The sequence below is a fragment of the Saccostrea cucullata genome, unplaced genomic scaffold (assembly GCF_032062105.1).
Source record: "Saccostrea cucullata isolate Sc308-1 unplaced genomic scaffold, CSIRO_AGI_Scuc_v1 ctg284, whole genome shotgun sequence".
In the NCBI taxonomy this organism is placed as follows: domain Eukaryota; kingdom Metazoa; phylum Mollusca; class Bivalvia; order Ostreida; family Ostreidae; genus Saccostrea; species Saccostrea cuccullata.
The window spans coordinates 53041-68223 of NW_026924831.1; the positions used below are offsets into that span (position 1 = coordinate 53041).

Consider the following 15183-nt stretch of genomic DNA (forward strand, 5'->3'; position numbering starts at 1 on the left):
CGTACACTTCATTTGTTGTCTTTTCTTTGTTTCTTACATTTAAACGAGACATTTGATATGTTTCGGATTATTTGAATTAAAAATCATTGACTTTATCATTGTTTATTGTGTGTTCTCTCTTTAGTGCAGAAAGGATCCTTGCTCTATTCCTAACGTTTACATTTCAAAAAAGTTTTATAATTAGGCGATATTTTAAATCTCTCTCTCTTTCTCTCTCTCTTTCTCATTTTAAAAACCATAGAATATAATTATAATATTCCTCGTATATCAACTAAGTACTTAGCTAAGCATTTTTAACAAGTAGTAATGATCTATTAATCAGTAGATTTAAGTTAAACCTTTTGTATATCAAGTTTATCTGAGTATATTACTTATGTTTTAATTATTAGAACATTGCTTTTGGCAAACCACAGTTCTTGGTACCGAAGCTATATTAAAAACATAATGAATCTGACACTTTAAGAGCCTATCTTGCTCTTAAAAAAGAAAAATTTAAGGAAAAAAAGGTTAGTCCGCCTAAACGCTAAGAAGGTTTGATTTGCATTCTTCTGCAATTTTAAAATTTTAGTTTTATGTCTTTCTATTTTAAAGTGATGACTTCCATTTTGTCCCATTAGAGATGTTTTGTCTAAAAATGAAAAACACTAAAAGTTGAAAATGCACTTTGTTGCATCAAAAAATGGAAAGCTTAATAGAAATTATTTTATTTAACGTACAAATTACTTACTCCTCAACGATGCTTTCTCCTTAAGTCACCTCAACTCACCTCTCGAATTTCAGGATCCGTGTTTTATGCTCTTTTTTTTTTTTTTTTTTTTTTGTATTGTTTAGAGATTTTTGAAATCGATCAGTGTTCGTTATATTTAGTTTTTAAATTCAGAAGGATTTAGTAGTAAGTACATTTCCTTCCAAAATCTGTAAAGAATTGTAAACATACATGCCCTTTTTTCTTCAGCAATACATATTTTTATACGCCCGGATCGATAGATCCGAGGCGTATATTGTTTTTGACCTGTCTGTTTGTCTGTTTATCTGTTTGTCTGTTTGTCTGTCTGTCTGTTGTCAACTTTAACGTTCGCCATAACTTTTGAACCATGAAAGATAGAGACTTCATATTTAGTATGCATACTCCACCAATGAAGTTCTTTCAAATGACACCAAGGTCAATGACCTTGTGACATTGACTGTGACCTATTTGCTAAAAATAGCTTTTTCGAATTTTCGCCACTACTTTTGAACCATGAGAGATGGAGTCTTTATATTTGATATGCATACTCCACCAATGATGCTCTTTCAAATGACACCAAGGTCAATGACCTTGTGACCTTGACTGTGACCTTTATGCTAAAAATAGATTTTACAAACTTTCTCCATAACTTTTGAACCATGACAGATAGAGACTTCATATTTGGTGTGCATACTCCACTAATGAAGTTCTTCAAATGACACCAAGGCCAATGACCTTGTGACCTTGACTTAATTATCTTTTGAAAATGAAGAGTTTCATATTTAACTTTGATCATAAGCATTCTTTTTGTTCGTTTTTCAAATTATTTTGGGTAACTTTACATCTATACAAGGCCATTTCAGACAAGATGTATCAATCCTGGCCTAATACCATCTCAATGAAGAGCTGTACAAAAAGACTAACATCAACCCCCTATCCCAAGTTAAAAAAAATGCCTGTGGATAGGATGTATATGTAGAATGCACCTAACTTCCATCCCAAGGGTTGTAATTGAGATGGACACCAACTTGCAAGAGAAGAAAAGGAAGACCAAAATAGACATAGAGGAGATCGGTAGAGAAAGAAATAAAAGATAACAACTGGACATGGTGCAAAGATGGACACCAGACAGACCAGCATAAGGCCGTGTCTTTAGTAAGTTACACCTATACATTAGCTGAGAAAGAGAGAGAGAGAGAGAGAGAGAGAACCATATGTTTTAGCACTTGACTAAGCAGGTTTTAAAGTCCAATAAAACAAAACATAAGTTAATGGCAGAAAATAAAGATGCCTATTGCTATTTATCAGTAATATCATAACACTGGTATTGTAAATCTACAATGCATGAAAGAATTATGGCAAGGAAGCAAGTGTCTAAGGGCAGTTGTTTCATCGTTCTTTCAACATTGAAATGTACGCATCAATAATAAATATTTTACGTACTTTCATTCTCTTTATCTGAATAATTTATACAGACATAAAAATAAACAATAAATATGATAAAATGTATTTCATTGTTTAAATGAATGGATAAGTTCAATGACTGTAGAAAAATTTACATATTAATCTGTTTACATACTTAATTATTTTTTTCTACATTGTGGACAACTGTTCATCATTGTATTTAAACAAACAAAGAAAAGCATTATATACTTTGATGAAAAAATTTTACTGTTTCAGTAATGTGGAAAGGTGTTAAGTTTTTATATACAATGCTTGAGGTCATTTGAGGACTAATTAAATGACTGAAGAATTTTTTGGAAAATAATCTTCGTTATTCGCTTAAGAAAATTTGAGGAGAGTACTTATAAGTTTGTGAAGAGGGGGTTAGAGCTTATATCTTGTAAAAAATCATAATATAATGATGTAAATGTTTTTAAAAATGTCTGTTTTATACACATTAAAAATAAACGGTAAGGGTTATATCTCAAGCTATATGCATGAAATAACGATAAACCTTTAACAAGCCAAAGAGTGTATGAAAAATGAAAAGAATGGGTTCAAAATCATATTTTTTTTTATAAAATAAGGTTTATTTTCAAATCAAGCGATTAATGTTAAAAATTTCATGTATGGGTTGATGGCGCTTTTTATGCACCACTTTTGTTTCCAATAAAGTTTGATGTATTTTACCGCATTATCACATCTGTATGTCGTAACAATATTGTGGCTGGGAGACCACTGTTTTGTAATCATTTATTGAACTGCATTTCTGGTCAAGCTTTCCATGATTCTGGTATGTCTCCCAGCCAAATTCTTTGCCTTGGTATGCCAGTAAAGTTTTAACATAAATAGGATTTATCCAGAAGATTTTTGCAATGATTAACAACATACTTAAAAAAGATAAAAATAAACGAATTACTCCATTAACACTTTAAGTAAAGAACAATTGCTGACAAATTTTAGTTCCAAAAAACCTGGAATGTTAGGTAGGCTGTGGGTTTTAAACCAGTTTATCTGAATTTCTGTAGAATATGCATATATGCTATCTTTTGTTTCATAGGTGTGAGATGAATTCAAGTCAATGAAAATTTCAGTTATTTTCTTTTAGATTATGAAATGTTCATTAAATGGATGGATGTAGACTGTTATTTTAAGGGGAAAAAATAAATTGTGAATTTAAAATTCAAAATCAAATGAAACTGTTGTCACAATTTTTGTTATGTATTGTTGTTGTTAATGATGATGATGTTTGTTTTTTTAAATGTTATTTTGTAATACAAGTATTATTTGTGTATGTTGGGGGTTGGGTGGAGGACATGATATTGGCATTATTGCATTGATTGGTAAGTGACTTTTTTAATAAAAAAAACATACAATACTACCTCTGAATGTAAACAAAAATCTATACATCCTTTAAGCGACATAGCTGCATTCTTAACTCTTTTATTTTACATTTATTACTTGGAATATGCTAAAGAAGATCCTTTCTAAACCAAGAAAGTCAAATCTTTGAAATAATTATGAAGATAATTTAATCGTCCCACAAAGCAATTATATTTCCATCAAACATGTTTTGGTTTAAACTACACCTTAATAATTTAAATTGCCTTTATTTAACATTGTGTATATGTAAAATTTCAAAGTGTTTATTTCACTAAGCTCGTTTATACATCAAATGTAACAAACTTATAATAAACCACACTGTTTTAGTTATCACACATAATGGTTTTAATTGACTTGATATTGCTATTAAATGTGAATATATTTCAAGTAGGTGACAGCAATCTTTTCCGCGATGCTGAACATTTGAAGCATGAATATTTTTAATTTTTATTTCAAGACATTCGTAAGCATGCAAATGGTATTGCTTTTAAACTGGTACCATGATTTTTTTTCGTGATTCATTGGCTGCCTTTGTTTTACAGAACTCTGAGGATTTTTTAATGCTCGAAACAATTTTAATATCTGATTAGATTTGATTAAGGATATAATGCACATTTTATTTTGGCTAGTTTGGGGCAATAGAAATAAATCCTCAGTGTACAACAATACTTTTTTTTCCAGTATTTGAATTTCAAATGTTTAATCAATAAATAGCATTTAAAATTTTTGCATATTATGTTTAGAAACCATTTCCATGACAATTGTGTACCGGTATTATATCTAGTGAATTAAGATATGCCCATCAATAAAATATGTTCAAAACCAAACACTTCCAAATTGAGGGGTTGTTGTTGGATGAAGGCTTAAAAAGGTCTCAAGCGAAGAAGTGGCATTGGGATTCGAACCCCTTACTCCTCCGCTTACTTTGACTTAAATAAGTCAAGATTTATTTTTGTCCAGCAAGATATATGAGTAAATTGCTTATTTTTTACTTTAAAATACTTTCTTCAGAAGTCTTATGTGCAATTTATATTAGTGAACACATATATTATAAATATTATTCTCTGTAATTAGACGTTGTATCTTAATATTAAATCTAAAGGCATCGATTAGTTAGCAATTAGTTTGATATGAACAAGTTAGTCACGGTTTTGTTTGAAATTGTCAGGAATTACATAATATTTATTTGTTCGAGATCTTTGCCTTTCCTTGATTTCTTTTGCAATCAAAACAATTTTATCTCAATAGGACTTAGTTCCCCTATCAGATTGTCAAGGAACCTTAACAAAAAAAAAAAAATAAATAAATATTTGAGACATTTTTTTCATCACAGTGAAATTTGACATTTATTTGTCTTATATTTTGTCACTGTTTATTTGAAATTAAATAAATAATAAATCAATAATAGCATCATCTATATATTTAGTTTGGAATTCAAATTTCGCATTCGTTATGTCTGCTTTATTTAAGTTAAAGAGTAGATTAACGCAGGTCACCAAAAAAAATTTATTCTGAAAAATTTTCTGGAAATTTTATTTTATTCCTTCGTAGAAAAAGAAATTTGTACAAAATACATGTGTAAGCGTTTACCTTAATTAGGTGATCGTTATAAATAAAGTGTTCCATGTTAGGATCTTCTATTGGCGCTTCATTGTTTTTAACATAATTTTTTATTCCTGTAGTTCGAAGAATTATTTTTATTTCTTTTTATTTGGCTTTCCTTTCAAAAAAAATCTAATAACATGTAATTTTTTTGTCATTTTCATTTGCTGTATTATATGCATTGTACATAATTTATGTTTGTATTTTCTCTATACTGTTGTGCAGTTTAAGAGAATAAACTATTGAATTGAATTGGTATCAGTAGTGTATTCCATAGTTTTGCAATGAACAGGGTTTATTAAAGCATCTCTGTTGCATTAAATGCATAATTCTTTGGCAAGAAGAATTACAATCGAGACATGTCTATGGTATGGTCAAGACTGGAATGCTCGTAAATAAATGCAAATATGTTTAAGATGCTAAGCCTTTGTGAGAGATTATACTTTAATTTATTCTCATTTTTTGCATCAAATGTAGGAAGGTTTTTATATTTGGTTTGTAAATAAGTCTATCCATTATTAAAATACCAACACAGAAAAATTATTAGAACAGAAAATCTTTTGTGCAAAGTGCATTCTCCCCATCAGAAGATAATTAAATTCAAAAGTTAAATAATCATTATTAATTTTAGATGCCTTGTTTTTTATATTTACTGGAGACTTTTTTTTATATTTTTGTCTGAAAAAGGCCTTAGGTTTATAAAAATACACAATGAGAAACTTAGTAAATTTCCGTCATTTTGCATCTATTTGTCATTTCAAAGCGTCAGACAAAAATTATTTTAATACATATAAGGAGTGCATTTTCTATAAGCGCACGAGTTGTACCATGATTTTAATGTTACATTAACTCATAAAAAAACGTCATCGTTCAATTTTTGTTTTAATTAGACTCATTAGAAAGCCTACAGAAATTGTGCTTTGCAAAGAATTTTTTATTTCGTAATGAAAATATTCAATCCTATACAATTTTCACAATTGATACAGGAATTGAATTAGCTCATATACCTTACAACAAAATATAATTATAGTAAACTATAGTCAATTGCAAATTACTTTGTGTAACCAAAATGAATAAAAATTTCAAAGTTATTATGATAGTATTTTTAAAGTTTAGTCATTTATCAATTTAGTGACATACTAAGCAGTATTCGTATACTGGTATCAAAGTGTCAAAGTTATCTTTATCAGTAATTCTCGAATCATCGCAATTCGATTCATTTCCGCTATACTGTCATGGTCTTTCAAGATAAGCAAACAAAAACATCCAAAAACGTTAGAGGTAGGTTCAGATTACTATCTGCTTGGTATGACTTTCAATTCGACATTCAAATATATCGACAATGTTTTATCAAAGGGTTCAGATCCCATGAAGTAGTAAGCATTCCCTGTCTACCAGCCACATCCGCTGTGTGCTCCTTGTCATGATCGGATAAAAGGATAAGGAAAAATTCGTAGACATTTTCAGTAGGTTAATAATGACTAAATACATGTAATTGATATGAAAAAACGTCAGTAAGTCTTAGACCTTGTTTGTCAATAATTTGTTTCAACAATTTCTTTTCTATGGTTGATACAATGATCTTGACAGCAAATACAATCTAACATAAAGTCGAATGGTGACTGAAGTTTTTAAATCAATTGTTAGATCATGTTTTACACACTGAATATGTATTGTCTAAGGATTTTTCTTTTGCCCAATTCATGGAAAAGGTGGGTGTAACCGGTCGAAGGGGATACTAACTTCTCATTGTGTCACTCTGATTAAACACACAAGTACTCTGAAGTTGATATTTAAAGGATGATAGAGTTCCTCAATGAAAAATATTATGAAGTCTTCGGTTTTCCAACAAACAGTTGGAATTCCGTTGTACACTTATGTTCTTTATTAGGTGATTTTTTTATATTCCTATGAAGCAGGATTTACTCAAAAGCCTCTACATGTAAAGAGGAAAACGCTATGACTTTCAATTCGACATTCAAATATATAAACGATGTTTTATCAATTAACAATAGTAATTTTCATTCTTACGTCGACTCAGTATATCCAAGTGAACTTGAAATAAAAGACATTACAGAGTCTGCGACTTCTGTTTCATATCTGGATGTTTTACGGACTATAGATAATACAAGGGCCAACTAACAACTAAAATGTATGAAAAAACAAGATGACTTCAGCTTTTCCGTGTTGAACTTAATATTTATATTGTAACATTCTACTGTCATTTGCTTATGGTGTTAATTTCTCTCAGCTTATTCGCTATTCAAGAACTTGCTCTAGTATGGTCATTTTTTTAAGCGAGACAGGCTCCTCCCTTATAAGTTGGTGCTACAGGGATTTCAACAACCTCGTTAAAATACATAATAACAATAATAATAATAAATTAAGTAAATTTTTGAGGGTCTTTATACATACAGTGGCTGGAACGTTATCGTTGACAAACCAATCGTGTAGAATCGTTCGTGTAACGTGCGAGATCGTGCGTGTAACAGACTCAATCGTTTGCGCTTTTAATCGTGCGTGAACGTGCGTTTAGAAACGTGTATATTTCGTTTTGTAAGTTTTTATCGGAATGTTATCTGTGAAACAAGTATTTCGTTTATATTTTATTTTTTAATCCAAATAAAAAGAAATAAAGCGCAGTTTACATAATTGAATGCGGACCGAACTAACTATTGCTTGTTTACAAGCAGTATAGTAAGTCGTACAATATTATGTTCTCGTCAAATAGCGTGACTTATTGTTATATACCGTACTAAGATGTTTTACTATATTTTTCTGAAGATCATTCTTGTTTGCTGCTAATTGTGGTAAGATATTTTTTTTTTTAATTTTTCAAATAATCAAAAAAAAAGCTAACATAAATGTTTAGTCGGCGAATGTACATGCACGTCACGCACATGATTTTCGGGGTTTTGTTTAACAGTGTTTATCTCTGTAGCTTACTTTTAATTAATTTTTAAAGTTAAACAATAATTTGCAATGTCGTTTTTCATGTTTTAGAGATTCATAAACATTTTGAAGTAATGAAAACATATAGATATAATTTTTAAGTTAAGTCATTCCATGCTGCCATTTTTTCCCAATTGTATCCCCCATTCTACATCTTATGAAATCCAATTCAATCAAATTTTACGGTCCACCCACTACTATCTTCTGATAGAACAAAAACATCCGTTTTCTTATGTCGGAGAATTATCTAAATAATTATTTATTATCTAAAATAATAAAAAAAAATCTTACATGTATTTAGTACCAGAAATACCAATTTCTGTTTTTTTTTTTCAAAGTCGATGATATAATATATTTATTGATAATTCTTTAAATCTAAAATCAATATAAAGCCGTATTTCGTTTTGGAAATATAGATTCCTAAATAATATGAACTATTTTGGGTGAATAATCGTGCGTTTGCGTTAGCAATCTGTAAGATCGTTTAACGTGTAGAATCGTGAACGTGAAAGATTGTTCGTGTAACAGGTTTAATCGTGCGTTAATCGTGCGGGATCGTGCGTGTAACGTGATCGTTCGTGTAAGTTGTCAACAATAACGTTCCAGCCACTGTATAACCTATCATTGGGTCATATTTTGGGTGTTCTTGTTTTATGATAAATGTTAGGCATTGTTTTATACTAGACTTGACTAGGCAATGTATTTTTTGGCTCACGGCGGTATGTGACCGGTCAACAGGGGATGCTTTCTCCTCATGGGCACCTGATCCCACTTCTGGAATTCCTAGGGGTCCGTGTTTTGTGCCGTCATAATAGATTTGCTTTATTTTTTTTTTAGATCGAAAATTGTTCGTTATTTTCACTTTTTACCTTGTTACCAAATACTAGCATATCCTTTCATTGTATCTAACTTTAGCTTACGTATTTCATGCCAATTGTAAGGCCATTGTTTTTATGCAAACTTTGCCCACAGTCGACGATCAAAGATTTACATAGGAATATACCGGGTATAGGAAAAAAAAATTAAAAATCTTCTACTCAAGAACCACTGGGCCAGGAAAAGTGAAACTCATGTGAAAGCATCCTCAGTAGTGCAGATTCAGGTTTGTTAAAACCATAACCCCCGACGGTAGGGCGAGGTAACAATTGACTATCAATGTTTTACATAGGAATATATAGGAGAAATCTTTTAAAATCTTCCTTTCAAGAATCATTGTGCCAGGAAAGAGAAAACTTATGTGAAAACATCCTCACATAATGTTGATTCAAGTTTGTTCAAATAATGTCCCCTTCTTTTACCCATGCAGCAATATACCTTCATCACCTGCATACGGAGTATACTCAGTTGATTTGATAATCAAGAGCATGCTCTACGTATGCATGAACAATACCTAAAACGAGGTAAAATATTGACAAGCAAGTTGATTAAACAAGAATATGCAGTATCGTTTAAAGTAATCATTTCTTAAGTTCTATGGTCGATACAATGGCCTTGTCGGCAAATACAATTTATCATAGAGTAAAATGCTGACTGACGTTTTTCATACTTATTGTTAGTCCATTATTTATACCCTAAATGATCACGGATTTTTTTCGTTATTTCCCGAACATGACAAAGAGCACACGGCGGGTTTCACTGGTCACTAGGGGATGCTCACTCCTCCATGGCACCTAATCCAACCTCTGATGTTTCAGAGGTCCGTGTTTGTTCTGCTTCTATTTTGTATTGTTTTATGGACTTTGACACTGAATACTCTTCGTTATCTCCATATTCTTCCTTGTAATAATGAAAACAACTCATTATCATCTCTGGGGACCTATCAGTGGCTTCATTATAAGCAATATTTCAATATAACTTGATTTTACTGCAAAGAAAATGAGAGGCTAAAACTGGGGATTTATATTTATTTGAAAATAAGCGGAATTTCAAAATATGTTAAATCACAAATTCTTGTGGGGGTTAATTTTCGTTTTTTTTCAAGGCATGAAGAGACCCACGAATTTATGTCCACCACGAAATGTATTTTTTCACATACTGGGTATATTACTACTGAGCAATTGGGCACTGAGCGAAATCAAATCACCATGAATCATTTTATTTTCCTTAAACCACGAACATGTGATCCTTTGATAATATGTCACTTTACAGTAAGCGATTTTAATATAAGTGGAGTAACCTGTATTTGATTTTCTTCACTTTACCACTTTCACGGCACTCAGTCACAAAGAGGTTATCTCTACTGTCTACACATAAACCCCATGGATACTTTAGATCACAGTTATCAATGTAACAGAGGAAATTTCCGCCCTGATCTAGGATGTGGATACAGTTGTTGTCAAAGTCTGATGTCAGGATCTGGTTTTGGCTGTCTGTTGTGATGCCGCGTGGATCAAATAATCCCTTGGTACTAGAGGGATGACCAGTGTATCTAAATCGTAGTTTTCCTGCCTGGTTAACCACCACTACGGATTTGGCATCATGGTCAGCCACACAGATATCCAGGTTTCTGTTCGCTTATGTATTTACCGTATGAACCAGAAGAATACAGAGGTTTACCTTCACTATTAAACTGAATGGTTTGTTTCTCTTTGGATCCAGAGTAACGGACAACTTTTGATTGTTTATAATCATCACTGACCATGGTAACCAAGAGGTCATCAGAGGAGGTACTACAGATGTTGTAGGGTATCCACCCCCTGCCCCATAGTCTGATCACTTCCTGTATCTGGTCATTCTTCACTATGTTTACAGTTCTTGTATCACGATCAGTATAAACTAGATCTCCACTCCTTGTCACTGCTATGTCACATGGCCAGTGTCCTGACTTGGTTTGGATTGATTTCAGTAATTTGCCTTGGAGGTTGTAGAGTTTCATGATTTCGTCATCTCCACTTGTCCAGATTTTTTCATCACTCTGACAGGTTACACTGAGTAGTGAACTATACCAAGTGTTTATGGTGTTGATGAGCTTTGGTTCATCTAGCAATGGTTTGACAGGAGGACAGGATACACCTGTTGGTGTCTCCATTGTGTAGCCATGTTCCTCTATTGGAATGGATAATTCTGACAGTGAACCAAACATTTGTTGGAGTTTTTCTCTGTTGATTAGTTGTGGAGAGAAACTAGGCAATAAAACATTGACTTTAGGAGGTAAACTTTTGAATTCATCATTCCTGGATTTATATGCAGAAGTTATTAGAGAGACATCATTAGAGTCTAGTATTTCCTTCAGATCAAGTATGCTCTGTTTTATATCAGGAATAATCTTTTTAATTTCCTTTTCCTGTTTATTTAGAGCAGTAAGGTATTTAGATTTCATCTCATCAATTTCAGATATTTGTTTGTTGACAATGATGTTAATTTCTCTGTGCCAGTCTTCTCCTTGACGGGTAACCGCTGTTGTCAGTATCTCACAATATTTTTTCAAGTTGATTTTTTCAGAGTTTAATTCTAATGTAATTTCTTTGTATTTAGGATAGATTTTTTCCTCTAATTCTTTTAAATCTTTTTGTAAATCATTTGTTTTTGAACTTAGTTTCTGTAGAGCATCAGATAAATCGTGCCCTTTATGTTTCCCAGAGGAGAGGCAGGTAGAACAGACAGGAATATCACATTTGTCACAGTAAAGTTCACAATGTTTATCTGTGTGGTTTGGACATTTTGGGAAGTTAGGAGTAGCAGTCCTGTGTTTGTATGGTACAACATTGTGTCTTTTGGATGAATCAGACAGATGCTCCCCTACACAGGTTTTACACAGGTTAATCTGACAAAGTTCACAGTGACTCTGTAATGCTGCTCCTTGACACAGGTCACAGAGGAGGAGTACTTGAGCTCTGTCCAGGGGGTCCATCACTGGGATTCTGGTTAATTATTAGATGACCCTGTAATTAAAATTAATGGAGACTTGGATCAAATGAATAAGGAAGTTTTTTAAAAGCAATTCTTAACAGAACAAGAATTAAAGAAGTTTTTTGAGACAGTTACACGTACAGTTTGAAAATGACAGCGGGGAAATGTTAATTGTTGATCACTGCTCACAGTTCAATTCTTTCATTTCTTGTATCAACAGATACACCAGATTAACGTATTAATTACATACAATATGAAATTGCCATGTAAACATATATTACAATGTATTTACACAATCATTGATAAATGTGCATGTCTATACATATATATTATTGTAATATCATAATAGTAAATCAATGTTAATCATTATTATAACAAATTATTTTACTTTCCTATAAATGATATGCTTCTCTTAAAATATTCCCCAGACTTCTTAATTCCCTTACATTTTGAGCAGTTAGTAATTGTATTAATTCATATACACTACTATTTTGGTAATAATATTTTTTAATATATTTCAACCTTAAATTTTCATATGTTGGACATTGTAAAATGAAATGAAATTCATATTTTATTTCATTTAGAGTACACAATATGCATTTTCTTTCATTTCTATTAATTATTCGTGTATCTATCCTTTTCAATATATAAGTTGTGATCAGACATCCTAAACTTTGAAGTTATTTCTCGATTTTTACAAAAAGATTTGTTAAAGTAATATTGAAGGCAATGTGTATCTGATATTTGTACAAATTAGATTTTGGCATAATGTCGATTTCTGATCTTAATTATTGGATGTAAATATTTTTCATTTTGTTCAATAAGATCAATAACATATTTATCATTATGATTTGTGTGCATCAAGAAATCTAATCCTAATCTCTCCAGTTCTGTTTTAATATTTACAATCCATTCGTCATTTACCATTTTTTCATAACACGTCTTAAGGATACAATTTTCTCTTTCTCTTAACCTTAACCAATATTTCATTATTTTTATTTTCTTTAATATATGACATGGAAATCTACCAAGTTCATGATAAAGAAGCTTATTGCTAGCATTCTTTTTAATCCGATTTTTTTTTTTTTTTTTACAGAACATAATTTGAACTTTTTCGATATCAATTCCTTTGTTAAAACCCAATACTTCCGAGGCATATAAAAGTATACTATTGACATCGGTGTCGAAAACAGAGCATTTTGTTTGAACATTAAAATAGTAAGTTTACTATGAATGCTAAAAAGAGTCTTTCGTCCAAGATAATTAAACTCATTTACTATTTCTAATTCTTTTGTCGTAAAACCGCTACTCATTTTCTTTTATTTTTCCTCCATTTCTATAAACCATTATTTTAGTTTTATCTACATTTACAGTTAGATTCAATTTCTTGCAATAGTTACGCGAAGAGTCAAGTATTTGTTGTAACGCTTCGGGTGTTTCTGCTAATTTAACAGTATCATCAGCATACATAATAAGGAAAACATTAATTACATTAATTTCAATTGAAGTTGATGATGTTAAACATATACTCTGAACATATTGTTTAAAAATTTTAATATAGGCCTATATTTTGTAGCAATTTATTCAAAGGTAATCTACGGTACATAATATGGACCAATGTATTTCAAGCAATATATTTTTACTAAACTTAATATCATCAATGACAGAGTAAATTGCCTTGTGATGTTATATAATTGCCACATCTGTCTCATCCTAATTATCTTGTAAAGATCTACTAAATGTTATGTCATCTCACCTCTAAATCCAACATGGCCTCCCTGTATGAATATGCCATATATTACAATTTACTTCCTGGTCTTCACTCTATATGTTAACCTGTCTACCGGGTCATGTGATTTAAATACTGAATTATCTATCTGTTGGTGTAGAGAGGTTTAAATAGGAATCACATACTTTATGTGTACTTAAAAAAGCGGGCTTCATATTTTAGCGGCTTTGGCGCAGACGAGGATGTGCTAATTCATGAATATCGCTAAGAATTCATGTATAGACAGAATATACGGCACGAACATGTGTAGCGTTAATTCATGATTATGTAAACAACTCCATATCTAATGATTGCAGTAAAGTTTGAATATGCCAAATAATGAACACGTACTGTAATTAGATTAGTTATTGTATCACCACAAATGAAGATTGGAGGGTGTATTGGACCCACTTTGTTTGCTCACCTGAACTGAAAGCTCAGTTGAGCTTTTCTCGTCACCTATTGTGCCTCCGCCTGTAAACTTTTCACATTTTCAACTTCTTCTCAAGAATCACTGTGCCAGTTTTAAACTAAGTTGGTACAAAGCATTCTTGGGCGAAGGTCAGTTGAAATCTTGTTAAAGGAAAGGGTTAAGCCCCCTTCCAAAGAGAGATAATCAAGAAAATACAAAATGCATTAATTAATGATTAAGAATAGAAAAGCGATTGAATTTTTTTTTACAAGATATATTTTTTCAAATGAATGTTATCAATTAAAAGCAAAGGGGGATAACTCTTCAAGGACGGGTCAAGGTCAAAAATTAGGATACATTCTGCTCTTACATATTGAGACTAAAAGATGAAGAGTATATCTACATATACTGAGTAGTCAGCCAATATATATCTGTGATGCATTCAAATTTATTGAATCTGAGGCTATTATGGATCAGATACCTTAAATCATGACCCATGGGAGTAGTTTTCAGAATTTTCAATTTGCCCAGGGTGTCAAATGGGGGTCGAAAAACGACGTTTTTTTTTTAATGCAAAAAGCCCCTTATTCCCTGAACTCCTCCTACATTTTACACAATAACCTATTCATCATTTGGGAGATGGTTGGTGGTGTCATGTTCATATGCAGTATGGTTTCGGAATTTTCATTTTCCCCCTGTTTTTTTTTTTTTATGCAAAAGCCCCGTCTTCCCTGAACTCCTCTAATATTGATGTTTCTCATATCCGTCCGTGCGTCTTTCACACTTGTCATCCCTGAACTCCTCTTACATTTTACACAGTATCCTAATCATTTTGGGAGAGTTCAACCCTTTTAAAATTTAGATAAAACATCAAAGTCAAGGGTCGACCGCGTGATGCAGTGGTTAGAGCGTCTGCTCTAGAGTCGCGAAGTAAGGAGTCAATCCTTGCGTCGCGGGTTCAATCCCACTGTGAGACGTGGAGACCGGTCCTTCGGATGAGACCGTATAAACCGAGGCCCCCGTGTCGCAGAAGGTGCTGGCACGAAA

The 15183-nt window shown here is 31.9% G+C and overlaps 1 pseudogene; it reads right to left on the minus strand.

The window, feature by feature from the left end:
* Positions 1-10188: 10188 nt before the first annotated feature.
* LOC134267399 (tripartite motif-containing protein 3-like) lies at positions 10189-11957 on the minus strand (annotated as a pseudogene).
* Positions 11958-15183: the final 3226 nt, after the last annotated feature.